This window comes from Puma concolor, chromosome C2, assembly GCF_028749965.1.
Source record: "Puma concolor isolate L17-30 chromosome C2, mPumCon1.1.hap2, whole genome shotgun sequence".
Lineage (NCBI taxonomy): Eukaryota > Metazoa > Chordata > Mammalia > Carnivora > Felidae > Puma > Puma concolor.
Window position 1 is genome coordinate 18935078 of NC_141675.1, and position 25873 is coordinate 18960950.

General features: G+C 37.8%; 1 protein-coding gene and 1 long non-coding RNA gene across 6 annotated transcripts in view; one reads left to right on the forward strand and one right to left on the reverse strand.

Moving 5' to 3' along the window:
* Positions 1-25873, reverse strand: part of UBE2E2 (ubiquitin conjugating enzyme E2 E2) — a 386977-nt gene that overhangs the window by 59622 nt on the left and 301482 nt on the right. The window lies entirely within an intron of this gene.
* The window catches only part of LOC147577125 (uncharacterized), an 83670-nt gene that overhangs the window by 27919 nt on the left and 29878 nt on the right, over positions 1-25873 (forward strand). The window contains exon 2 of the long non-coding RNA XR_015240543.1: positions 15266-15340. This is a non-coding gene — a long non-coding RNA (uncharacterized LOC147577125). The remainder of the gene's footprint in view (positions 1-15265; positions 15341-25873) is intronic.

The following is a 25873-nucleotide window of genomic DNA, read 5'->3' on the forward strand; positions in this document are numbered from 1 at the left end:
GCTTGAAACCAGATCAACCAATGCTTGTTTGGCATGCATATACAGGTTTTCTTCCCCAGTCAGTTAAAAAAGAAAGAAAACAAAATAAACAAATTTAACAAAGCTTCGAGGAATGGCACATTCCTAGGAGTACAATTTTACCATCTGAAGGCTTGTATTTTAACAGTCTCTCAAAGGCTATTTATTTACTTTTTAAATTTATTTTTGAGAGAGGGAGACAGAGCGAGTCAGGGAAGGGCAGAGAGAGAGGGAGAGAGAGAGAACCCCAAGCAGGTTCCACACTGTCAACACAGAGCCCGATGTGGGGCTCGAACTCACAAACTGTGAGGATCATGACCTGAGCTGAAACCAAAAGTCAGACGCTTAACCAACTGAGCCACACAGGTGCCCCTTAAAGGCTATTTAAAAAAGCAACATGGTACTTTAAAACAATTAAGTTTTTTTTTCTTAAAGCTGGCTGTATGACTTTTCTACAAATGGGTTTTCAGGGCTTGGACAATTTCTCCAGTAACATAATCACATATGGATTAAAATACTGCTGAACCCCCAACAATTGAGGAAGAAATGATCTGGTATCTAAACTTTACCATGTACACAAAATATCACTTAAGCAATTCCCATTATCTTCATTCATTGAGCATACACACAATGGGGGATCAATCAATGCCTGAGGGTCCATCAAAACCAAAACCCAAAGCTCTGTGAGTTTAATATTTCCACCAGACGCATCACCCTCCAACCCCCACCCCCATCAGATACTAGAACAGCTGCTCTTGAACAGTGAACTTAAAACTATTATGTGGGGCTATGTTGATCCAACAACACTTACTTATTAATTAGTATTGCATGGAGAAAACATAATTTAACAGATGTCCAATGAACCCACATTTCTAAGACAAGATGATTCATTTCTGCTTTATAACTGCAAAAGTGTCTCATACATAACGACAATTAATTACGAAGCACAACAGCTGAGATACTTAATGGATTAATGGATAATAAATGGCCAACCATATGACACTTTCTATTAAATTAGAGGCAGTGACATAAACATAAACATAAGGAGAATGCCCTCCTTTTTATCTTGTTTACATTTTTTATAGGTCTCACACTACCCAAAGCGATTATATAGAATGTAGCATATTTACAGGTTTCCTAAATGTAAAATGGAAATAATATACAGGCTTCCTTTATCCTTTGGGAAAGAAGTAATACATTTTATGTCTGTAGACATACGAAGTGGCAGTTATTTATTTAAGAGATTAATAATTCAATATACATACCACACAATACAAAGTATTCATCATAACTAGCTGGAAATGACAATTTGATTTTTCATACAGGCAACAGTGTTGAAGTAAACTATATTTTAACACACAGTAAAATGAAACAATGACTAATTCTGTTAATGATACAGTAAATTAACAGCAATTACAGAGTTGGCTTAATGCCCACTCTCTCAGTGAGTGCTATATTACACACAAAAGAGACATTCTTTGAATGTGGTAGTGTTCACAAATACCACAAAAGTTTCTAAACTTTGCATGTATACCAGAGAGGGAAAGGTACTGGTTTCTCTATGTTTATACCATGAAATAAGAAAATACAGCATGTATAACACAGAAGTGTAACCAAAAAAATAATAAAAATTAAGAACTGTGGACGATTATGCAATGTTTACGTGCTGAGCACTGCTCTAAGTGATCTGCTTACTACATAACTTAATCTTCACAATCACCCCGTGAGGTAGATATGGTTATTATTCTCATTTATGGATAAAGAAACCGACACACAAGTTCAGAGGAATTCAAATGTGGATAGTTGAAGCAATTTCAATAGCAAATAGAGAAGTTATATAGGGGTGCCTGGGTGGTTCAGTCAGTTAAGCCTTCGACTCTCTGTTTCAGCTCATATCATGATCTCACAGTTCGTGAAATCAAGCCCTGTGTGGCGCTCTTCGTTGACGGTGCAAAGCTACTTGGGATTCTCTCTCTACGTCTCTCTGTCCCTCCCCCAGCTCGTGCGCGCACACACACACACACACACACACTCTCTCTCTCTCTCTCTCTCAAAATAAATACATAAAAAATGTTATGAGGAAGGAAACAAAAACAAACCAACACACACAGGGAAACAACCCACAGCCCCACAGAGTTTTTTGAAAACTACAGGAAAGCAAACGGGAAGAGAATAAAGAAATTTATATGATTTCTAGGTTTCAACAGTTGGGGGCAACAGAAAAGGTAACGATATAGGGATTTAGTAGCTTTTTCAAATCGAGTCTGGTAAAATGAGAATTCATATAAAGTTTAGCAAAGAGAAAAAAATGTTTAATGATATTCACTATTATTATCGTTCTTATGCCAAATGACCTGTCATTGCTAAGATTACTGAAGGCAAGAAAAATCAAGTCAGTTTAAAAAAAAAATAAACAAGTAATATTTTAATATGACTTGAAAATCGTCACTTGGGGCGCCTGGGTGGCGCAGTCGGTTAAGCGTCCGACTTCAGCCAGGTCACGATCTCGCGGTCCGGGAGTTCGAGCCCCGCGTCGGGCTCTGGGCTGATGGCTCAGAGCCTGGAGCCTGTTTCCGATTCTGTGTCTCCCTCTCTCTCTGCCCCTCCCCCGTTCATGCTCTGTCTCTCTCTGTCCCAAAAATAAATAAACGTTGAAAAAAAAAATTAAAAAAAAAAAAGAAAATTGTCACTTAAGATTTATCTAATCTCTGAATAATTAAAAAAATCTCAGCATGTAGAATATCCTAGTGAAGAATCTTTTTAAAAAAATATTTATTTTGAGACAGAGAGAGAGAGACGGAGAGGGAGAGAGAGAGTGCAAGCAGGGGAGGGGCAGAGAGAGAAGGATCTGAAGCAGGCTCTGTGCTGACAGCAGCAAGCCCTATGAAGGGCTGAAACTCACCAACTGTGAGATCACGACCTGAGCCAAAGTCGGACACTCAACCTACTGAGCCACCCAGGTGCTGCTATCCTAGTAAAGAATCTTTAAACATCTGTGGAGAAGAGATATGATGAACTAATCTGATACTCATGATACTGTATACTATTGACAGATAGCTAACCAGGTAGTTTACTTAAAAAGCAAAATAAGGCTGAGGTCAGACTGAGAGAATGAAGGAGTGGGTGCTGAATGCTAAAGGAGCTGGTCTGTTATTCTGTAGTTTTTGATCATGAGAGTGCAGTGATGAAAGGGGTATTTAGGAATTTATAACACGGTTGTTATATAGCATTCCTTCTTAAACTAAACCCTCAAGCATGGAATGAATCTTTTATGATTGATGACACTACGTATTCCTAAATTCACAAAATGGCTTTTCTATGATCAATACAGTGGAAGCTTTTTTTTGGTACATGTAAGAGCTGATCAAACCAAGAGATAAATGAATAGAGATGAAACAAACAAAAATAGAAAGAGAGGGGAAATGGAGAAAAGATGGGCAATTCAAACCACAATATGAAGCAGGTGTGTAGGAAAGGAGGGACCAAATGCTGCAGGCAAAGAACAACCAGAAATGGCTAAAGAACCATTTCTGACTGTGGCCCTCACCCCCTGGAAAAGGTAAATGGTAAATATATAATAGAATAGTCCAAGGTAACCACTCTTACCTTGGGTGATTCTTTGGATTGAGGTATCCTTATATGGAAGGATATTTATTTCCCTCCTCATCACAAAAAAGAGGTACAAAGACTTTTACCTCATGCCAAGAACTACTGCTAATGTATCTTTTTCTCGTCCAGTAAAGTATTCAAGAATTACTAGTTAGTTTTGCTGAAGGAGTATTTGATATTAAAAGGGATTTTTAAAATTTTATTTTTATCTCATGATAACAACATGGGTTTGTTTTCCTTTTAAAATTTCCTTTTTCTATTATCCCAGGGAATTTCTTTCCTTCTTTTCCTCTCCCATTCTTCACTTGTCTACAATCTAATCTCTGCTACCATTCTGTGATTTTGAACATTATTTCTTTAGTCTCTATTTCCACCTTCTAGGTTATCTTGCGTCATTCACATCTCAGAGCTTCTGAAGCCTATTGTTCTGGGCTTACCTTTTTCCTTCCAGTATTCTCTGTAGGACTACTACCCTAAAAATACTCAGAGGCTAGTTTTCCCTAAGGCTTTGTGAAAATGCATCTGATAGAAACAAGGAGAAAGAAATGTCAAATAGGTATGATTCAAAATTGTGTGGAAAAAATACACTCCCATTCCCAATGATCTATTCCTGCTGCGTGAATCTCTTAACCCTAAAAAAAAAACCATCTGAAGTAGCATCGTAAAAACTCTGAGCTGCTTTTTACTTTTCCCTATAATCTGTAACATTCAATTTTGTGCGGTAGAAAATTGATTGCTGTGGTATAACAACAAATACTACCTTTTAAAAGCAAACGATGGCACCATACATGACTCTGTTTAAATAAATAGTGCCAACTTCATTTTACAAAACTGATAGCTGTAAATATAGCTCAATAAAGATTTTAGAAATGAATTTTTGTTGACAAGCTGGCAATGAATATTTATTTATAAAGGGAACAAATTTATACAGAGTTCTTAAGAACAAGGATTTTATCTGATACTGATTTTTATCCGCTATAGGGGAGAGTAGGATGTCAACGTATTTGTTCAGTAAACAGATGAACTGGAAAAATATAGAATATTTACATTTGAAAAGAGGTCATACATACCATAATTAAAAATGACAACCGGGGTGCCTGGGTGGCTCAGTCGGTTAAGTGTTCGACTTTGGCTCAGGTCATGACCTCACAGTTCATGAGCTGGAGCCCCCACATTGGGCTCTGTGCCGACAGTTTGGAGCCTGGAGCCTGTTTCAGGTTCTGTGTCTCCCACTCTCTCTGTCCCTCCTGTGCTCACACTCTGTCTCTCTCTCTCTCTCTCTCTCTCTCAAAAATAAATAAACATTAAAAAAATTTAAAAAAGGGGCGCCTGGGTGGCTCAGTCGGTTAAGAGTCCGACTTTGGCTCAGGTCATGATCTCGTGGTCCGTGGGTTTGAGCCCTGCGTCGGGCTCTGTGCTGACAGCTCAGAGCCTGGAGCCTGTTTCGGATTCTGTGTCTCCCTCTTTCTCTGACCCTCCCCTGTTCATGCTCTCTCTCTGTCTCAAAAATAAATAAACGTTAAAAAAAATTAAAAAAAAAATGACAACCAACTGAAAACTTCTGATGTTCTAACAGGTTTACAGTGACATTGTGGGGGGGGGCGGTAGGGGAGAATAACTGAACTATGTATAAAGTTTATAAAGGGATATGTGTTTTTTTGTTATTCAAATTTTGCTGTGGGGCAACTTCCAAAGTCTTGTAATTAATATTTTTGTCAGTAGAGATTATGAATCTCAAATACTGAATTGCAGAGTTGGGATTAAGAATATTTCATAGATCCTTCAAAGTAGAAAACAGAGGGGTGTCTGGGTGGCTCAGTTGGTTGAGCGTCCAACTTTGACTCAGGTCATGATCTCATGGTTCATGATTCGAGCCCCACATTGGGCACTGTGCTGACAGCTCGGAGCCTGGAGCCTGCTTCAGATTCTGTGTCTCCCTCTCTCTCTGCCCCTTCCCTGCTCACGCTCTGCCTCTCTCTCAAAAGTAAATAAACATTAAAAAAATAAATAAAAATAAAAAAACCCCAACAAAGTAGAAAACAGAACTGATAGACATTCCAGAAGTAGGACATACGGTACTACATTGTACACTTCAAATAAACAGAATGGAGAATTTAAAAATTGGAGATATCTGGGTAAAAATGACTAACAAACTGCCTTTTTCCCCTCATAAGAATATTCACCTATTTTTATCCTGACAATATTAGAATAATACACTTTTCTTCAAAGGTCTAACCTAGTCAGTTTTTCATTACTTTTGTCCTTTTTTTTGGTCAGAATTATTTCGTGACATACAAAGGAAAAAGACATCAACCTCTTGTTTGAGGTAGGAACTAATGTAAGTCGTTATACTGACCATTGCATTGACCAGTTCTAAGGTGTTCAAAGACATATGTATTCAGAGGCCCCAAAACTCTTAACATATAGATGGTTTGACCTTGGATGTCATAAAACTATAAAAATTAGTAACATTCATTTCTCAGGTATGTACTTAAAATCTGTATCACTACTTTATGGTCACATTATGGAATATTTTTGGTCTGGTTGGGAGTAACTATTCTTCACGGAGCATAAAAATTCATGAAAGATGTTAAGAATAGAAGATATATGAATAAACTGAACATTTTATCCAAATTTCTAATTATTAGTACATTTTCACAATCAAAGGAATTTTTTTTCTAAATGTTTATTTTTGAGAGAAAGACAGCAAGTGGGGGAGGTGCAGAGAGGGGGACAGAGGACCCGAAATAGGCTCTATGTCTCACACACTGTGAGATCTTGACATGATCTGAAGTCGGACACTCAACTGACTGAGCCACCCAGGCCCCACCCCCCTACCCCTGTGAAAAATTTTTAATTCTTCAGTTTGATATTATAGTGGAGGAATAGCATTTTATTGAACACTGTTGATTGTTAAAAATACACATTTGCTGGGGCGCCTGGGTGGCTTGGTCGGTTAAGCATCCGACGTCGGCTCAGGTCATGATCTCATGGTCCGTGAGTTCGAGCCCCATGTTGGGCTCTGTGCTGACAGCTCAGAGCCTGGAGCCTGTTTCAGATTCTGTGTCTCCCTCTCTCTCTGCCCCTCCCCTGTTCATGCTCTGTCTCTCTCTGTCTCAAAAATAAATAAACGTTAAAAAAAAAAATACACATTTGCTTACTTTTTTTTTTTAATTTTTTTTTTCAACGTTTATTTATTTTTGGGACAGAGAGAGACAGAGCATGAACGGGCGAGGGGCAGAGAGAGAGGGAGACACAGAATCGGAAACAGGCTCCAGGCTCTGAGCCATCAGCCCAGAGCCCGACGCGGGGCTCAAACTCACGGACCGCGAGATCGTGACCTGGCTGAAGTCAGACGCTTAACCGACTGCGCCACCCAGGCGCCCCCACATTTGCTTACTTTATACCTAGCTTAGTGGAGGAACAAATATACTATTGCTTACAGATACTGCTGATATAACATACTGTTGCTATAGTTATTAAGCTTTTCTTCCCTCTAATAGTAACTGAGGAAGATTGAAATGGAGCTCCCCTTCAACAATTTGCCTCACGGATTTGGTCCATGGTGATAACGCACTTGGACTTAACTAATCTCACAAACGAAGTTTTACGTACTGTTTTAAGAAGATGTTTTGGAATATTTTTAAGAGCAGACTTAATGCTTTTGCCCTGATTTATATTTATTTATATATATGCACACATATACACACACTATTTATCACACATATAAATATTAAAATATATATTATATTCTAAAATGTAAGAATATAATATATATAAGAATATAGTATATATAATATTCACAAATAAATGATGTACTCTAACACTTTTGCCTGCACTTGTTGCTTCACACAGTCGCTTGAGGAAAAGAAAAGTTGCTCTTAAATCTTGGGTCTTGAGATGTGGTGGTGTAGCAATGTGTTGGCATTGACAGGATACAAAGGTCTCTGAACGCCCATCTACATTTCAGGTTTCAAAGCACGCATGCCAACATCAGCATCTTTTTTGGGGAGTAGAATGATACAAAGAAGTATACTTTTGAGAAAAATTAATCTGGTTACTTCTTTTTAATTTAACATTCTTATCTCTCATTAACAAGAATATCCTACAATTGCAAACGTGTCTTTCTACATGTGCGAGTCTGTGTGTGTGTATACGCACGTGTGTTTTACAGTGAGTATAAGGTGTTGGCCAGACAATTCCCAGCAAGAGATGGTGTTCGTTTCTGATGAAGAGGGAAAGCTTGCACTTTCCATACTTCAAAACACTGGTATTCTATACCTTGATAAACCTACATTGTCTTTTCTCCTTATTGACACTTATCATCTATTATGGGCTAAGCAGTATTTCCTTTAGGAAAATTTCCCCTGCTATTCCCAGTTTGTCTGATAATAGTATTCCAAAATGTTGGGTATGTACGTGTGTGTGCCTTTGTGAGGAAATACTTCCTAGCTCATTTAGTTTTACATTATTCTTTCCAAATTTTTATAAAAAAATTCAAACCGACAAGGAATATATTCACTAACTGTTAATGCTGAGATTTTTCCTATTATAAAAGTTTCAAATGAGACCCAAGTATCCTGTTCTAGATGTGATGTTTCTCTAAATTCAAGTTCCATATATGGAATAGGTAACTATGCTTAGGACATGCTTGGTAGAACGAGCTTGCTTTTTCCACACTTCAAGTTCTGCCATCCTACATCTTGATAACTTGATATTTTCTTTTACTTATGGAAATGCTATCCATCTTTCATGGATAGTTTTTTTTATGAAGCATTTCCTTGCCATTTCCAATCATAGTACTCACTCCTTTTTCTAAATCTCTTACATTTAAGCCTACCCTTGCATGTGTATGTATATTTCTTTCTTCCTACCTAGACTGAAGGGTGTCTGAGGGTGAGGCATGTGGGAGATTGTTTGCAATAGCCATGATATCCAGTACTGCCACACATCTAAATGGGGCGTGGATATATATTTATTGAGTGGATAAATAAACAGTAATTCTCTATAAAAAGCCTTCAACTATCAAATGCTTGTTTCTCCTCAACCACCAAACAGGAGCAGGAGTAAGTGGGGAAGAAGAGAAGTTTTCTCTGAATGTATTTACTGATTTTGTACTTGATTTGTATTTAAATTTTAATTTGATTTGGATATTTTAGGATATTTAATCTCAGGAGTATGCCTGACATGACTAGATGGTGTGTTTTTTTTTAATAGTGATTAGAGTCAACTATTTTGGATAGTTACCAGTCCCCCTTGCAGGTCCGCCAAACTTGCTCAAATATAACTCAACTCACCTGAGCGAGCATTTATACAAGTAAATACAACCTAGTAGGTGAGAATCTTTTTCTGAGAAGATGCATCAGTGAATATGCCATGAATTTTATTTCTTTCTTCTTTGTCCTTACCGTCAAAAATTTCAAAATAATCAAATCTAAAATAATAAACCAAGAAGGTATTTATTGATGCCTAAAGTCTAAACAGTCTACATTAGGTTCTAGGGAAGATACAAAAGTATAAATACTGGTCTGAGGAACATTCTGAGGAATGTTTGCTGCAAATTATAAAAAAAAAAGTTTGATTTAGAACAAAGAACACAAAGGATAAATTTTTATTTATTCAACAAATATTCATTGACTCTGTACTACCTTCAAAGCACTGGGTAGAATTGAGAAGCATAAGGCTAATGGGTGGGAGAGGAAGCCCAGATGCAGAAGTCAGGTCCTGACCCTCACATGCCCGACCATCTACCAGAGAGAGAAAAGGATCATAGAGAGAACTATGAAGAAATAAATGTCCTATGAGAGGACACAGGGCTCTAGGGTTCAGATAGAACAGACGATGTCTGGCTGGGAAAAATCCCAGGAAGTATCAGAGAAGAGGTAGGCACAAACTGAATTCTGAAGGATTGGGGTAACAAGGGTTTGATGATTATCTTTTTTTCTCTTTTATTTTCCTGAATTGCTCACCAAGAAGAAGAGAGTAAACTTCAAATATGTCTACATCAAAAATTCTTGCTGTGTCATGACATACTGATCTGCAGTTACTGACTTCATATACTCTCAGCTTCATAGCAATGATTGTGCACAAAAGCTTACATCTTCAGAAAAAATACACAGGGATATTAATGCATCCTGCAAGAAATGTAAAGAACTGACATGAGAGAAATGTATGAGTAGACACTAACTCCTCGATTTCTCTTATCTCTTCATTCTCCTTGTCACTACTTTAGTTCAGGCATTCATCATTACTGGATGAAATTATTACAACAGTCTCCTTCACGACAGTATTTCTCTTTGGTCTCTTCTTTCCACCACCACGCACCATATTGCTTCAAGGGTGATCTGTCCAGCACGCAAATATGTTCACCTGTTTATTGCTTGCAGGATAAATCCTTTAAGGTGGCACATCTGCCTATCCTGGTCCTCCATGGACCACACTGCCCTGAAAAGGTCACACACGTGCAGTCTTCTGTGTGTGCTATTCGTTTTGTCAGAAATACAGCTTCTTTTCACTGGGGGGGAACTCTGCCATCCTTCAAGAGCTCGTTCTCCAATGTTCCCACTGGATTGTTACCTTTGGTGCCGTTACTGGTATGTCTGTCCCCACCACTGGTCTGTAAGTTTCATGAGGGCTAAGGCTGGGTCTCGTTTCTTCCAGGGAAGGTACTATCTCCTGGCTTTAACGTTTAATTCTCATAAAATCCTACCATTACAATCAATTCACGGATTTAGACATATCTAGTAAAAGAACATCACCAACAAAACAAAACAAAACAAAACAACGAAAGAAAACAAAAGCAACTAAAGAAAAGAAGGCTTATCCAAGCAATTATGTAGCAAATGAAGAAAGGGAATCACTCCTTGGAGTAGATAAAAGTGAATTGTAACAAATGGTAGAGTGAAGGCACAGTTTTCAATTCTATTCAATTCTATTAAATTTTGTTTTTTTTGTTAACAAGGAGAATGATGTAGTTTTAAACAAATCTCTAGAAAGGATTATTAAACAGAAGATTTGTTAGTATTGAGAAAATGATGTGATGATCAATGGGATTAAGCATGGATATACCAAAAACAAACTGCCATGGGTCACTCTATTTCCTTCTCAATGTGGCTATTATAATTACAAATTAAGGGAATAAAGCAGACATATTTGAACTCCTGCATGGTTTATGATGAGGTCTTTTGAAAGTTGTTAAAAAAACTTATTAAGTCAAGGCATAAATTGAGGGTATACGCAGATTCTCTTTGAATGCCAAGTGCTGTGCCAACCAGTTGTATCTCTGAGGTGACCGCATCATTCTTTGTTCATACCCATTAACAGCTTCTTCCTATTCTGGTCAGGAATATATACAATCAAAACTCTTCAAAGTCTTCTTCCTTTATTATTGTCAATGGTACTGGCTCAGTGCCAAAATAAACACAGTAGCCTGGCAGTTATAAATCTGACTTCTATTTATGTAGGGAAGTATAATTTATGACCAATGAGACTGTCAACAGTAGAGTACAAAGGCAAACTGTGCTAAAAAGCCTCACTTTGACTTTATCCTTGTGGGCGAGAGGGAGAACTCCAGGCTGGATGATAACTTAGTTTGGTAGATGTGCAATAAGCTCGGTAGGTAAATTTTAGCAGATTTTGCTGAGTGACCAAATACATCAAGTAGGCACAAAAAAGCTCTTTAGTAGGGTAATGTGTGATTAGCCTATCTTTTTCAACATTTTATGAATGACTTAAATGAAATGGAGACACAGAAGACATGCTTATCCAAGCTGCAGGTAACCTAAAGCTAGTTTACACACTGGTCAGACGAAGAACATCAAGATCTTACACAGGTCAAACTATAGATTAAAAGAAATAATACAAACTGTCCAGGAAAAGAGAATGACCTACATTTAGTCTCAAAGCATGTAATTTTCACAAGATGGAGGAGAGCAGGCTAACATGTAATGATATAGTGCTTTCTGCATGAAAACTATCAGAAAAAATGAAATATATATAAAAAAAAATGAAGTACACCCATCACCAGTGCACAGCTTGGTGAGTTTATAAAAAGTCAACTAGCTCGAGTAACAACCACCTAGAAGATACAGAATATTGCCAGAACCCCAGAAAATCTCACTTCTTTTTCTTCCCAGTCACAACCAACCATCTCCCCAAATGTAACCACTATTATGACTCCTACTTCTATACAACAGTTTTTCCTGCTTTGTAACTCATATAAATGGAATCATACAGTATATACTCTTGTGTCTTCCTTCAATATCATGTTTGTGAGATTCATATGTATTGGTCATTGTTCCGTTTATTTCACTAATATATATTATTTTCCATTATACGAATACACCACAATTTATTAATCTATTCTAGTAGACATGAACTTCCCCCACCAGGAATCTTCTGTTTAAATAAAGCTTAAGAAGTGACAGTGCAATGTGACAAAGTGGAAGCAAAGACAAAGTTCACATATTTTCTTTGCCTATGTATTCCTTGGAAAACAAACACATGCGCTGATTTGGCTTTCACGATTTGACTTTAAATTCTAAAGCTGTAAAAATGGCACAGAAAATTGAGTATATTCATACTATATTACTGAAGGTAGGTACCCACAGAAAAAGGTACTTGGTTCTTGGATTACACTATTTTCCTGCTTTGCAAAATTCAGCCCAGCTTTGCAAAACTTAGCCTAGGTACTTAGCATTACTTGAACCTATATTTAAAGATGCAAATTATTTGCTTATAACTTATGTCAACAGATTGTCTGCATAAAATATAGCCTAGATACTGATTGTCTGCATAAAATATAGCCTAGATACTTTATGAAATCAAGAGTATAGTTATTTCAAACAAGATGAAAATAAAAACAAATTTTTATTTTAACAAAGATTAATTTCTTGACATTAAATGTCATACTAATATCTGTGGCACATAATTTTAAGCATTTTAAAATAAACTGCATTATCTTTCACTGTTTTTTTAAAAAATTGTATTACTTTCTATCGTGTCTATTAAATGTTTTTATGACAAACATCTTCTTTGAAAAGAATGACCCTACCGTCCAGGTGTATCTAATTCTGTGGAAGAGAATGAGCACACACACACATGCACACACATACACTCACTCACTCTCTTGCTCGCTCATTTTGAACTTTTCAATACTACAAACCAATTAAGAAACAAGACTTCAGCAGTGTTAAAGATGTGACAAGATAAATGAATATTTACTTGTTTTATCAAACCTACTATATGTCAGGTACTACAAAATAAATAAGGTCTTTGCACTCATAGAGCTTAGAGTCTAGTGAAGGTAGGTAGAAAATCAACCAACAAATAAATAAAAATGTCAGACTTTTTTCATGAAAGAAATTATCTGATATGACAGAAAATAAACAGTGTGGAATTATTTATATAAGGTGGTCAGGTAATGCACCTCTCATTAGCTAACACTAAAGATGAGGCCTAAAAATGAGAACTTGCTGGCCACCTGAAGAAATTGATCACACATGTCCCAGGCAAGGAGATCACCAAATCCTAAGGTTCTGGAGAATAAAAAGGAGGCCAAAGAGGGCTGCAGTGTGGTGGGGCTGGTAAAGAGATCATGAGGGCCTTGTAGGCCAACCTTATTTGAAATTATTCTAAGTATAATGGGAAGCCATTAAAGATTTTAAGCAAGGATCACTGACAGTGCAAGATTAAGGGAATCCTGGAGACTGTTGAACTTCCTCTTCCTACAGATACAAATACTAAATTCCAGAGAGTTTAGTGTCATCAAAGTTACATGGTTGGAAAGTGTAAAGAGCACAGGTTTCTCTAAGGTTTCTTTTCAATAAGAAAAAGGCTAACCTTCAGGCACATGAAAAGGTATTATTACTCATAAGAGAAATGCAAATAATTAGATATTCTTTCCTATATATTGGTGTGCTACACAGCACTGGTGAGGAAGTAGGGTTTTCCCTACAACCCTTAGATGCAGGTGCATCTCAGTTGTGAGTATAACTTGGTATACACTTTGAAAAGAGAGTAGTCTGGGAAAAATCTATTAAAACTATTTAAATCTATTAAATCTATTTGTGCTGTTTGAACTTTTTACTCTGTGTGTGTGTGTATATGCATTTTTATATCACCTATTTAAAACTATTTTTAAAAATGAAATATTCTGGGGGCACTGGGGTGGCTCAGTGAGTTTAGCATCTGACTCTTGATTTTGGTTCAAGTCACGATCCCAGGGTCGTGGGATTTAGGCCTTTGTCAAGCCCTGTGTTGGGCCTGTGTGGGATTCTCTCTCTCTCCCTCTGCTCCTCTCCCCCACTCACATGCTTTCTCTCTTTCTCTCTCTCTCAAAAATAAAATGAAATAGTGTGAAGAGGAAAGTTTAGAGTGATATAGGCCTACCTCAAGAAACAAGAAAAATCTCAGTTAAATAATCTGATCTTACATCCAAAGGAATTTGTAAAAGGAGAACAAAGCTCAGTTTGAAGACAGAAAATAATAAAAATCAAGGCAGAAATAAATGAAATAGAGACTAAAAAAATTAGAAAAGATTAATGAAACTAAGAGCTAATTGTATGAAAAGAAAAATAAAATTAATAAACCTGTAGCTAGACGCATCAAGAAAAAAAGAACTCACATAAAGTCAGAAATGAAAGGAGACATTATAACCAATACAATAGAAATACAAAGGATTGTAAGAAAGGTCTACAAAAAATTACACACCAACCAACTGGACGATCTAGAAGAAATGGATAAATTCTTAGAAACACATCATCTTTTCCAAACTAAATTAGGAAGAAATAGAAAATCTGGAGAGAGTGATAACTAGTGACAAAATTGAGTTGGTAATCAAAAAGTTTCCAACACACGGAAGTCCAGGACTATATGGCTTCAAAGGTGAATTTTACCAAGCATTTAAAGAAAAGTTAATACCTATCTTCAAACTATTCCAAAAATAGAAGATGAAGGAATGTTTTCAAATTTATCCTATGAAGCCAGCATTACCAAAGTAAAAAAAAAATTACAGACCAATATCCCTGATGTTGAACTGAATTCAACAACACCTTAAAAATATCATTCACCATGGTCGTGGGATTTATTCCAGGGATGCAAGGATGGTTCAATATCCACATGAATCAATGTGATACACCACATTAACAAAATGAAGGATAAAAATCACATGGTCATCTCACTAGATGTAGAAAAAGTATTTGACAAAATTCACCATCCATTCATGATAAAAACTTTCAATACAATGAGTATAGAGGGAACATATCTCAACATAATAAAGGTCATGTATGACAAACCCAGAGCTAACATCATACTGAATGGTGAAAAGCTTAAAGCTTTAAGATCAGGAGCAAGAAAAAGATGTTCACGGGGCGCCTGGGTGGCGCAGTCGGTTAAGCGTCCGACTTCAGCCAGGTCACGATCTCGTGGTCCGTGAGTTCGAGCCCCACGTCGGGCTCTGGGCTGATGGCTCAGAGCCTGGACCCTGTTTCTGATTCTGTGTCTCCCTCTCTCTCTGCCCCTCCCCCGTTCATGCTCTGTCTCTCTCTGTCCCAAAAAAATAAATAAACGTTAAAAAAAAAAAAAATTAAAAAAAAAAAAAAAGGAAAAGATGTTCACTCTCTGCACTTTTATTCAACAGAGTACTGGAAGTCCTAGATACAGCAATCAGACAAGAAATAAAAGGCATCCAGGGGCACCTGGGTGGCTCACTCAGGTAAGTGTCCAACTTCAGCTCAAGTCATGATCTCACAGCTTGTGAGTTTGAGCCCGCATCTGGCTCTGTGCTGACAGCTCAGAGCCTAGAGCCCTGCTTTAGATTCTGTGTCTCCCTCTCTCTCTGCCCCTCCATGACTTTCACACACACACACACACTCTCTCTCTCTCTCTCTCAAAGATAAATGAACATTAAGCATTTTTTAAATAAAAAAATAAAAGGAAAAGAAATAAAAGGCATCCATTATGGTAAAGAAGAAGTAAAACTGTCACTATTTGTAAATGACATGATACTATATATAGAAAACCCTAAGGACCCAATCAAAAAATTTCAGAATAAATGAATTTAGTAAAGCTGCAGGATACAAAATTAATATACAGAAATCTGTTGCATTTCTATACACTAATAACAAAGTAGCAAAAAGAGAAATTAAGAAAACAATCCCATTTATAATCATATCAAAAAGAATAAAATACCTAAGAATAAATTTAACCAAAGAGGTAGAAGACTTGTACTCTGAAAACTGTAAGACACGGATAAAAGAAATTGAAGATGACAGAAACAAATGGAAAGGGATTCAATGCAATCACTATAAAAAATATGAATAGTATTTTTCACATAATTAGAAAAAAACCCCTAAAATTTGTATGGAACCACAAAAGACCCTGAATAGCCAAAGCAATCTTGAGAAAAAAGAACAAAGCTGGTGGTATCACAATCTCAGATTTCAAGATATACTACAAAGCTATAGTAATCAAAACGTTATGGTACTGGCACAAAAAGACATAATATCAATGGAAGAAGACAGAAGGCCCAGAAATAAACCCATGCTTATACAGCCAATTTACCTATGACAAAGAAAGCAAGAATATACAATAGGGAAAAAGAAAGTCTCTTCAATAAATGATGTTGGGGGGCACCTGGGTGGCTCAGTCAAACATCTGACTTCGGCTTCTCATAGTTCATGGGTTCGAGCCCTGCGTCGGGCTCTGTGCTGACAGCTCAGAGCCTGGAGCCTGCTTCAGGTTCTGTGTCTCCCCCTCTCTTTGCTCCTCCCCCATTCATGCTCTGTTTCTGTCTCTCAAAAATAAGTAAAAGTTAAAAAAAAATGATGTCGGGAAAACTGGACAGCTATATGCAAAAGAATGAAACTGGACCACTTTTGTATACTATACCCCAAAATAAGTGCAAAATGGATTAAAGAGCTAAATGTGACACCTGAAACCATAAAAATGCTAAAAGACCACACAAGCAGTAGTCTCTTGGACACTGGCCTTAACGTATTTATGATAGGTCTCCTAAGGTAAAGGGAAACAAAAGCAAAAATAAACTATTGGGACTACTTCAAAATAAGCAGCTTTTGCACAGTGAAGGAAACCATCAACAAAACAAAAAGGCAACCTAGTAAATGGGAGAAGGTATTTGCCTTCTCCCTTCATGATATGCCCAATGAAGGGTTAATATCCAAAATATATAAAGAACTCCTACAATTCAACACCAAAAAAACACACATTAAAAAATGTTTGTTTTAAACATTTGTTTAAAAAACTGATTAAAAAATGGGCAAAAGATATGAATAGACCTTTTTCGAAAGACACACAGATAGTCAACAGAAAAGATGCTCAACATCACTCATCATCAGGGAAGTGCAAATGCAAATCAGAATGAGATATCACACCAATAAAAATGGCTACTATCACTCTAAATCGTATACTCTGGTGGAAATGTAAATTGATGCAACCACTGTAAGAAACAATATTCAGGTTCTTCAAAAAACTAAAAATAGAAATGCCATATAATCCAGTAATTCCACTACTATTTATCCAAAGAAAATGAAAACATTAATTTGAAAAGATACATGCACCCCTATGTTTACTGCAGCATTACATACAGTAGCCAAGATATGGAATCAGCCCAAGTGTGTGTGTGTAAAGAAGATTACACACACACACACACACGCCTAAGGGATATTATAGTAAAGTGAAATAAGTTAGACTGAGAAAGACAATTACTGTATGATTTCACTTATATGTGAAATCTTAAAGACAAAATGAATGAATGAACAAATAAAAAACAGAAATGGACTCTTAAACACAGAAAAAACCTGGCAGTTGTCAGAGGTAGGGAGGTGGGCAGATGGGCAAAATAGGTGGAGACTATGAGGTAAAAACTTCCAGTTATAAAATGCAAGTGAGTGGGCTGAAAAGTACAGCATAAAGAATATATTGGGGTGCCTGGGTGACTCAGTCGGTTAGGCATCTGACTTCAGCTCAGGTCGTGATCTCACAGTCTGTGATTTCGAGCCCCACGTCGGGCTCTGTGCTGACAGCTCGGAGCCTGGAGCCTGCTTCAGATTGTGTGTGAGTGTCTCTCTCTCTCTGACTCTCCCCTGCTCATCCTTTATCTCTCTCTGTCTCAAAAATAAATAAAAACATTAAAAATAAAGAATATAGTCAATAATACTGTAGTATCTCTGTATGGTGACAGATGGTAGTTATACTTGTGAGCATTTTGTAACATATATAAATGTTGAATCACTATGTTATACACCTAACGTTAATACTATATTGTATATCAGATAAAATTCAATAAAAAAATCAGTCTGTTTTTAAAAGCAAACCACTACAGAAGAGATGATGGTTTTTTTTTTTTTAAGTTTATTAATTTTTGAGGGAGAGAGAGAGATCATGTGCACGAGTTGAGGAGGGGCAGAGAGATCCCAAGCAGGCTCCACACTGTCAACACAGAGCCTGAATCGGGGCTTGAACCCACAAAACTGTGAGATCATGACCTGAGCTAAAACCAAGAGTCGGGCACTTAACTGACTAAGCCACCCAGGTGCCCCAAAGAATTCGTTTTAAGGAAAGAAAGGAAGAAAAAATGTGGAAATGAATAAAATAATGGCAAAAATGTGAAATAAACATATTGCTTTATGTTATTTCCTTATTGTATAAACTATTATTTTATATAATCTATAGGGTTAGAGATTAAAATAAATTAGTGGGAATGTATGTATAGGGAGAATATAAATATATATATCATACATATGTAAATTTATAATTTTGCAAATGCCAAAACAAAAAACCTTATTTAACCTAATTATTCACAAAAACAAAAGCAAAATGGATGTTTTCCATCAAGTACATAAAAGAAGGCAAGGGGTCATCTAAAGTATGGCTGCTGGCAATAAACTGGATTGTTGTGTTTTTAGCAAAGATCACTTCCAGTTTAGCTACTACAGATGTGAAGGGTCAGGGTAGCTGGAATGGATCAGGAGGCCAAATTTCTTTATTTACTTATTTATTTTTATTTATTTATTTTGAGAGAGAGACAATGAGAGTGAGAGAGTGTGGGATAGAGGGACAGAGGGGGAGGGGGAGAGAGAGAGAGAGACAGAGAGAGAAAGAGAGACAGAGAGAGAGGGAGGGAGAGAGAGAGAGAGAGAGAGAGAATCCCAAGCAGGCTCTGCACTATCAGCACAGAGCCAGATGTGGGGCTTAATCTCACGAGGAGGCCGGGAGTTCTCATCCTGGCCTTGGCACTTATTGGCTATGTGATCCTAATCACTTTACTTAAAAACTTCAGTTTTCTGGGGGCGCCTGGGTGGCTCAGTCGGTTAAGCGGCCGACTTCGGCTCAGGTCATGATCTTGAGGTCTGTGAGTTTGAGCCCCGCGTCGGGCTCTGTGCTGACAGCTCAGAGCCTGAAGCCTGTTTCGGATTCTGTGTTTCCCTCTCTCTGACCCTTCCCCGTTCATGCTCTGTCTCTCTCTGTCTCAAAAATAAATAAACGTTAAAAAAAAAGTTTCAGTTTCCTGCAATAATGAAACCTACCTATCAAAGTGAGAGGATCAAGTACGATAGTGAATGTAAAATTACGTAATGTTAGCATAAAATACTAGCCATTAAGAAATACAGTATGATATCTAGTACACAACGCTCCATAACCACCAAGATGTCAGTAGAATTTGAAGCTGAAAAAAGGCTCAAGGAGAGCTTGCAGAAGGTCATTTAGTCCATTCCCTTGCAGGAGTAATTATTTTGATTTATTTTAGTCCTTATTTAGGCACTTGTAGGAAGATTAATTTGTTTGACTGGTATAATTATTCATGCTGTTATGATTTATTAACAGATGAATCTTTTAAAAATAAGAATATGATATTTTGTGAGGCATTACTGTATACTCTTGCATGGAAAATAACCTCCAATCCTCAAATACTGAGAACATATGGAAAGAAAGAAAATGTGAGTTTTGTTGCTCTTTTCGATTATCAGTCTTTCCTTTGGGACACCCATTCTGGAAATTTTTAGTTTCAAAAACTCAGTTTTGGTTCAAAGTTGCATATTTCTGTGGGTGAGGTCATTTATTCTAGGGTTTCAATCCTCAAACCTGTATCTCTAGCTCATATCCCTCACTTGAATTCCAGATTTGTAAAGCTGCCTAATGAACATTTCCCAGCCAAATGTCCTATAGGTTCCTCCTAGGAAACATGTCCCTACCTGGTTACTCGTTAGAAACTGGAGAGTCCTCACAGATGTCTCTAATCAGTTAAAAGCGGATACCAATGTTACTGCTAAAACAGTGCTTCTCTAAACAAAAACCAGAATCAGATCTATAGATAAAGAAAACAAATTGATGGTTGGTAGAGAGAAGGGGTATAGGGGGTTGGCAAAATGCATGAAGGGGAGGTTAAAATACAGTCTTCTAGGGGTGTCTGGGTGACTCAGTAGGTTAGGCATCTAAGTGCTGATTTGGCTCAGGTCATGATCTCAGGCTTTGTGGGACTGAGCCCCGCGTTGGGTTCTGCACCGACTGTGCGGAGCCTGTTTGGAATTCTCTCTCTCCCTCTCTCTCTCTCTCTCTGCCTGTCTCCTGCTTGAGTGTTCTCTCTCTCTCTCTGTCTCTCTCTCTGTCTCTCAAAAATAAATATAAATAAACATTAAAAAAAGTACAGTCTTCCAGGTATGAAATGAGTAAGTCACAGGAATAAAAGATACAGCATGTAAAAGATAGAATGTAGTCAATGATACTGTAATAGAGGTATATGGTTGGCAGATGGTAGTTACACTTGTGAGCACAGCATAATGAAGCTGAATCACTACGCTGGACACCTGAAACTCCTGTAACATAGCGTATCAATTACACTCGAATAAGAAAATAAAAGAGAATACTGCTTCTCAACCACAGGTGATCTCCCTAGGGCCTCCAGAGGACATCTGACAATATCTGGAGACACTTCCGTCTGTCACAAATTGGGGGGCTCAGAGTGGGGGAGAAAGACTGCTATTGGCATTTAGTGAGAAGAGGCCAGACATTCTGCTATGGATCCTACAATGCAAATGATATCCCTCCGCGAGAATGAGTTATCTTGTCCAAAGTATCAACCATGCTGAAGTAGAGAAATCTTGCTCTATCGTTTCTTGAATGTAAGCTCTTCAAGAAAGAGTCATTTCTGTATGTTCAGTATCTGGCGGTGCATGGTACATGCATATTTACTGAAGAAAGTAATAAAAAAAAAAAAAAGAATTCACACACCATTCCCCTTGTCTTTATCCCCAAAGCTCCGCCTTCCTTGTTTCCTAGCCTGGACTACTGTATTAACCCCTGCTTGTTGTTCTCCTTGTCTACATGGTCCCCGGGGCTGTGTCTTATTGATCTTTATGAATCAAGGCCCAGAAAGCAGTAAGGGCTCAATAAATCTTTGCTTTATTAGCCTTAGCACAGACATTTTAAATAGAAACTAGTAAGAACTTATAAGAATTTTTGGCAGGTTTCTGCTAACATACTAATACCATAAGAAAAATGTATCAGATTGCTTAGAATAGTTACACCTGTATGAAGTAGTGTAGCTATCTGATATTAGGTCTATTCTATTCATAATCTTTAATTTTTGCGTGACTCTGTTTCTCCTTATTTTCTATAGGGGAAGACTGCAAAATACCTGTAAGGGCCAAATGATCACATCTTTCCCCTAACTCAGTGACAAGCCACGATTACATACTGTGATCTTGGTCGGCTAGGAACTGAGAACATTCCTTTCTCCCTAATTTTCCTTGGACCTGCTTAAGCAAATCTCTAAGAGGCTGCTATCTTAATAAGAGATCCAGAGTCAAGTCTAAGGGGAAAAATCAAGGAAACTTGATCATTTGCTAAAAAAGAGCTGATATTTGGCTGGTAGTCTTAAAAATGAACTCAGGCCTCCCCATTCTATCCAAACATGAACAAAACAGCATTACATATATAGCCATCCAAACAAGTAATACCTTTAAATAAGGTAAAGAACAATCACAATTTTTTCTTACGTGTAGAATACCATTTTCCCCACCTCATTTCTCAAGTGGATGACAGAAAATAATTTGTTTTAAAATTTACAGACACTTCATCAACACACGCTGTCTGTTCTAGGTCTTGATCTGTTCTCATCAGGGAGTCTTTTCTACAAGGTTAAGAAAATTGCAAATTTGAACTTTCTTCGGGCTTAGCTGTGAAGAAATTTCCCTCTTCACCAGACTATTCCTTCAACACTGCCTTGTTATCTCTGAACTTTCTGAGACTCACAGTGTTTCTCTCAGAGTCCCCAGTGTTAACCTTGTTTTCTGGGACTAGTGGGTCCCTGCCCTTTGATGTTGGGATCCTGAAGATTTCATCTTGAAGCCACCCCACCCTTTTCTCTTCAGAAAACCCTCTCGAGGGGAGAGTGTCACTTGTCTAAATTTGGGAACCTTTCTTTGGAAAAACCACCTCTCTCTGGTGAGTTGCCATCTTCCCATGGCTGTGACAGCAAGAGGGTTCCTCATTTTCCAAACATCCAGTTTCCTTTGTTCATTGAACCTCCTTACAGAAGAACATCCCTTGTGAAGGAATTTAGGTCTGCCCATTCCTTCCAGTTATGGTGACGGTAATATCAACAAACACCCACTCCCATGTGGAGTGAGGTCAGAGAGAATGGAACTTCAGACTACGAAGGAACATAGTAAAATACTTGTTTGAGATGCCTACCTCTACGGCAAGACTCTCAAAGGGGTGTGTGAGTAGATATGAGAGAGGCTGAATACACACCAACATCTGAGCTTGGGCAAAGGTGTAGGGGGCTGAGTGGATCCAACCCAAATAGATTAAGATGTCTTGGGCAATAAGCATTTCAAGAAAGACAGTGATAAATTAAAGGTATTTCTCCAAAATCTGGGACTGCATCACATTCTATAAAACTAGAAAGGGGGAATCCTCACAAAATAGGACGAAATTGACCTTCCTGTCAGCCAAATGGCTGATTCGCTTTCAGCTTATCGGCAAATTTAATTTTGTTTAGAACAAATAAAGTTGGTGAAAACAAACAAACAAACAAAATCCAATCCTTCTAAGTAATTCTTAAATTGGTGGTAGGACACACAAATGGATACAATGCATACTGTTTTAGAAGTAGGAAGACAAAAAAAAAAAAAAAAAAAAAAAAAAGAAGTAGGAAGACAATGACCACTGTTTGGATCAATTTTTACTCATCATATGCATCCTGAAATTTCACACCACGTTAACATATACCATGGCATTTTTAAATGGTTTATTATAAAGGAGAATGGACTAAAAAAGAAAACTTATGAGATACAAGTAATGCTGTAGCCCAGTCATGACACTGAGGATACAAGGCTACTTTGACAGTAATTAACTGTGAAAAGGACCTGTGAAATGGGAAGTAACTTCTCTTAGCTTAGGGTTAACAAAATCCAGAAGTCAGTTATTTGTGGTTCAACATGGAATTAATACCTCAGTGTCTTTGAAGTAGGAAGACACTGGAGAAAAGCCCCAGGTGCCTTTTGGAAAAAAAGATCCTTGCCCAAACTGAAAGGCACTTGAAATCTCTTCCTAACATTCTTTTCTCCTTGTATCATCAATTTCATCTGCTTTCCCCACCAAACTGCTTTAGAGAATGATCTGATATAATTAACTTATACCAGAGTGTAAAATATAAGTGTTCCTTCTCCCAGGAACCGGAGCAATTCAAATCTTCTCTACTGTTGGGGAATGAAAGGATCAGTTTAGAACTGGGTTTGGAGTCCAGTTTAGCTGCTTACTTTCCATGTGACCTCTGGGCCACTTAACCTCAGTGAGCCTCAGTTTTCTAGTCTATAAGCAGGGGTGATGGTAGTAATGAATACAGCCTTTAGGGCAAAGTTCTTTGGATTAAATTAATTCAACAATTTTTTACTGAATGCCTATCGAATCTCCAGGCATTGTTACAGCTGCCGGAATATAGGAGTGACACCGAAACAGACAAAGTCCTTGTGCTCGAGAAACTTACATGCTAAATGAAGAAAGGTAGACATAAACTCACGGACAAAGAAATGTATCATGCCAGGAGGGAGAAGTGCTATGGAGAAAAATCAAGTATGGTGGTTGCGGTGGGAAAGCTCATGGGGAGCAGATGTCAAGCAAGAGCTTCTCTGAAAAGGTAATATTTGAGCAGACACCTGAAGGGAAAAATGGAGTGAGCCACACGAATTTTAGGCAGAGGAAAAGAATGCAGGCAGAAGGAAGAGCAAATGTCAAGGTTCTGTGAAAGCAGTATACTTACAGTACCTGAGTCAAGAGTGATTGTGATTTTTGAAATATGTGTATTCATTTTTGAAAGCGAGAGCGAGCGAGTGAGGGAGGGGCAAAGAGAGTGGGAGACTGAGGATCTAAAGCAGGCTCTGCGTTGACACCAGAGAGCCTGATGTGGGGCTTGAACTCATGAACCATGAGATCATGACCTGAGCCAAAGGCGGACACTTAACCTACAGGGCCACCCAGGTGCCGTGAGCGACAGCGGTTTTGAAAAGCATATTGTGGGGCGCCTGGGTGGTGCAGTCGGTTAAGCGTCCAACTTCAGTCAGGTCACGATCTCGCAGTCCGTGAGTTCGAGCCCCGCATCAGGCTCTGGGCTGATGGCTCAGAGCCTGGAGCCTGTTTCCGATTCTGTGTCTCCCTCTCTCTCTGCCCCTCCCCCGTTCATGCTCTGTCTCTCTCTGTCCCAAAAATAAATAAACGTTGAAAAAAAAATTAAAAAAAAAAAAAAAAAGAAAAGTATATTGCGATTTTACAAGGTTTTGTGTGCTTTTACTCAGTGAGTTGGGAATCACTGAAAAGCTTTAGGCAAAGAACTGATATATCTGACGTATTATAAAAGGACCATTTGGTATAGGGGTGCACACAGCAGAAGGGATAACAGAAGCAGGGATACAAGACAGGAGACTTCCACAATAATCTGGGGAAGGGGAGCAGCTGATGGTGGTTTGGGCCACAGTGTTCGTTACTAGGGAGAGGTGATGAGAAATGGTTAGAGTCTGGATTTATTTTGAATATTTATCTAAGCCAGTGAGACTGGGCCTGGCTAGGGTGTTTGAGAGTAGTTAAAAAGGACTGCAAAGCTTTTACCTTTAGCCACTAGAAAAATGGAATTCTCTTTACTTGAGATGGGGAAGACGGGAGGAGCCGGTTTGGCAGGAGTGGGATGGGGCTGTGCAGTCAATGGTTTGCTTTTGGACCTGTTAGGTTTGAGATGACTGTTGATGTTAAACTGGAGATGCCAAAAAGGCAATTCAATACATATGAAAGCACTTAATTCACAGCCAGGCTTTGTATAAATGTATGAACTCAGGTTAAACAAGTTAATTCATGTTACTCCACAACTTGTGTATTCTATCCCCAAGGCCAGAGCAGATGAGTGGGAAACTGCATTTTCGTATGTAAACCATGGCTCCTTCTCAAAACCTGACACACCATCAACTTCTTCGAGCAGCAGCAAAAACAGAAACAACAATAAAAACAAGTAAATAATAATAACCTAATTCAAATAAAAAGCAAAACTCCTCGTTGAACTTGTTTTAGGTATAGATCTCACTCTGGCTTTCAAATGCCAGCAAGATCATTGCTCCTTACTATAACTAATTAGCTACTTTATTCATGACTAGCCTTGTCCTGTCAGTTTAAGGTTAAACTCTAATGAGGATAATAAAATACAGATTTTGAAAACATGATGGACCTGAATTACCTATTTCATTGCCTGAAAGCAGTTAAGACTCTTCTTATTTGATGACGTTTCATTAGTAAGCAATGTAATAGTTAGATTTAAAAAAAAAACCCATAAAACATAAAATATGCTCTGAAACGATGGCTAAAATTATTTTTAAATATATTGATAAAATTTGTTATGAAAAAAATTACATTAAAAAGCTTTTAGGTATTATTAATATTAAAGAGCTTTCTTTTATTCACACAAATACTTTTATGCACGCACTCAGTTTTTAAAACATTTTAGGCACAGATTTTATCATTCCTTTTTGGAAAATACCTACCGGCAGATACCGTCTTGCCATTACCAAAGAAAACAGTGTTTTCCAGTAAAAGATATGAACACTGACAGCATGTTTGACTTGTGCACAGGCTGCCTGAGACACTAAACTAACAAACATACTTCATTCTACCTACCTACCTACTCTTAAATCTGTTTTAAAATGCCCACTTACTTTTTATAAGAATATGCAGATCCACAGGGAGA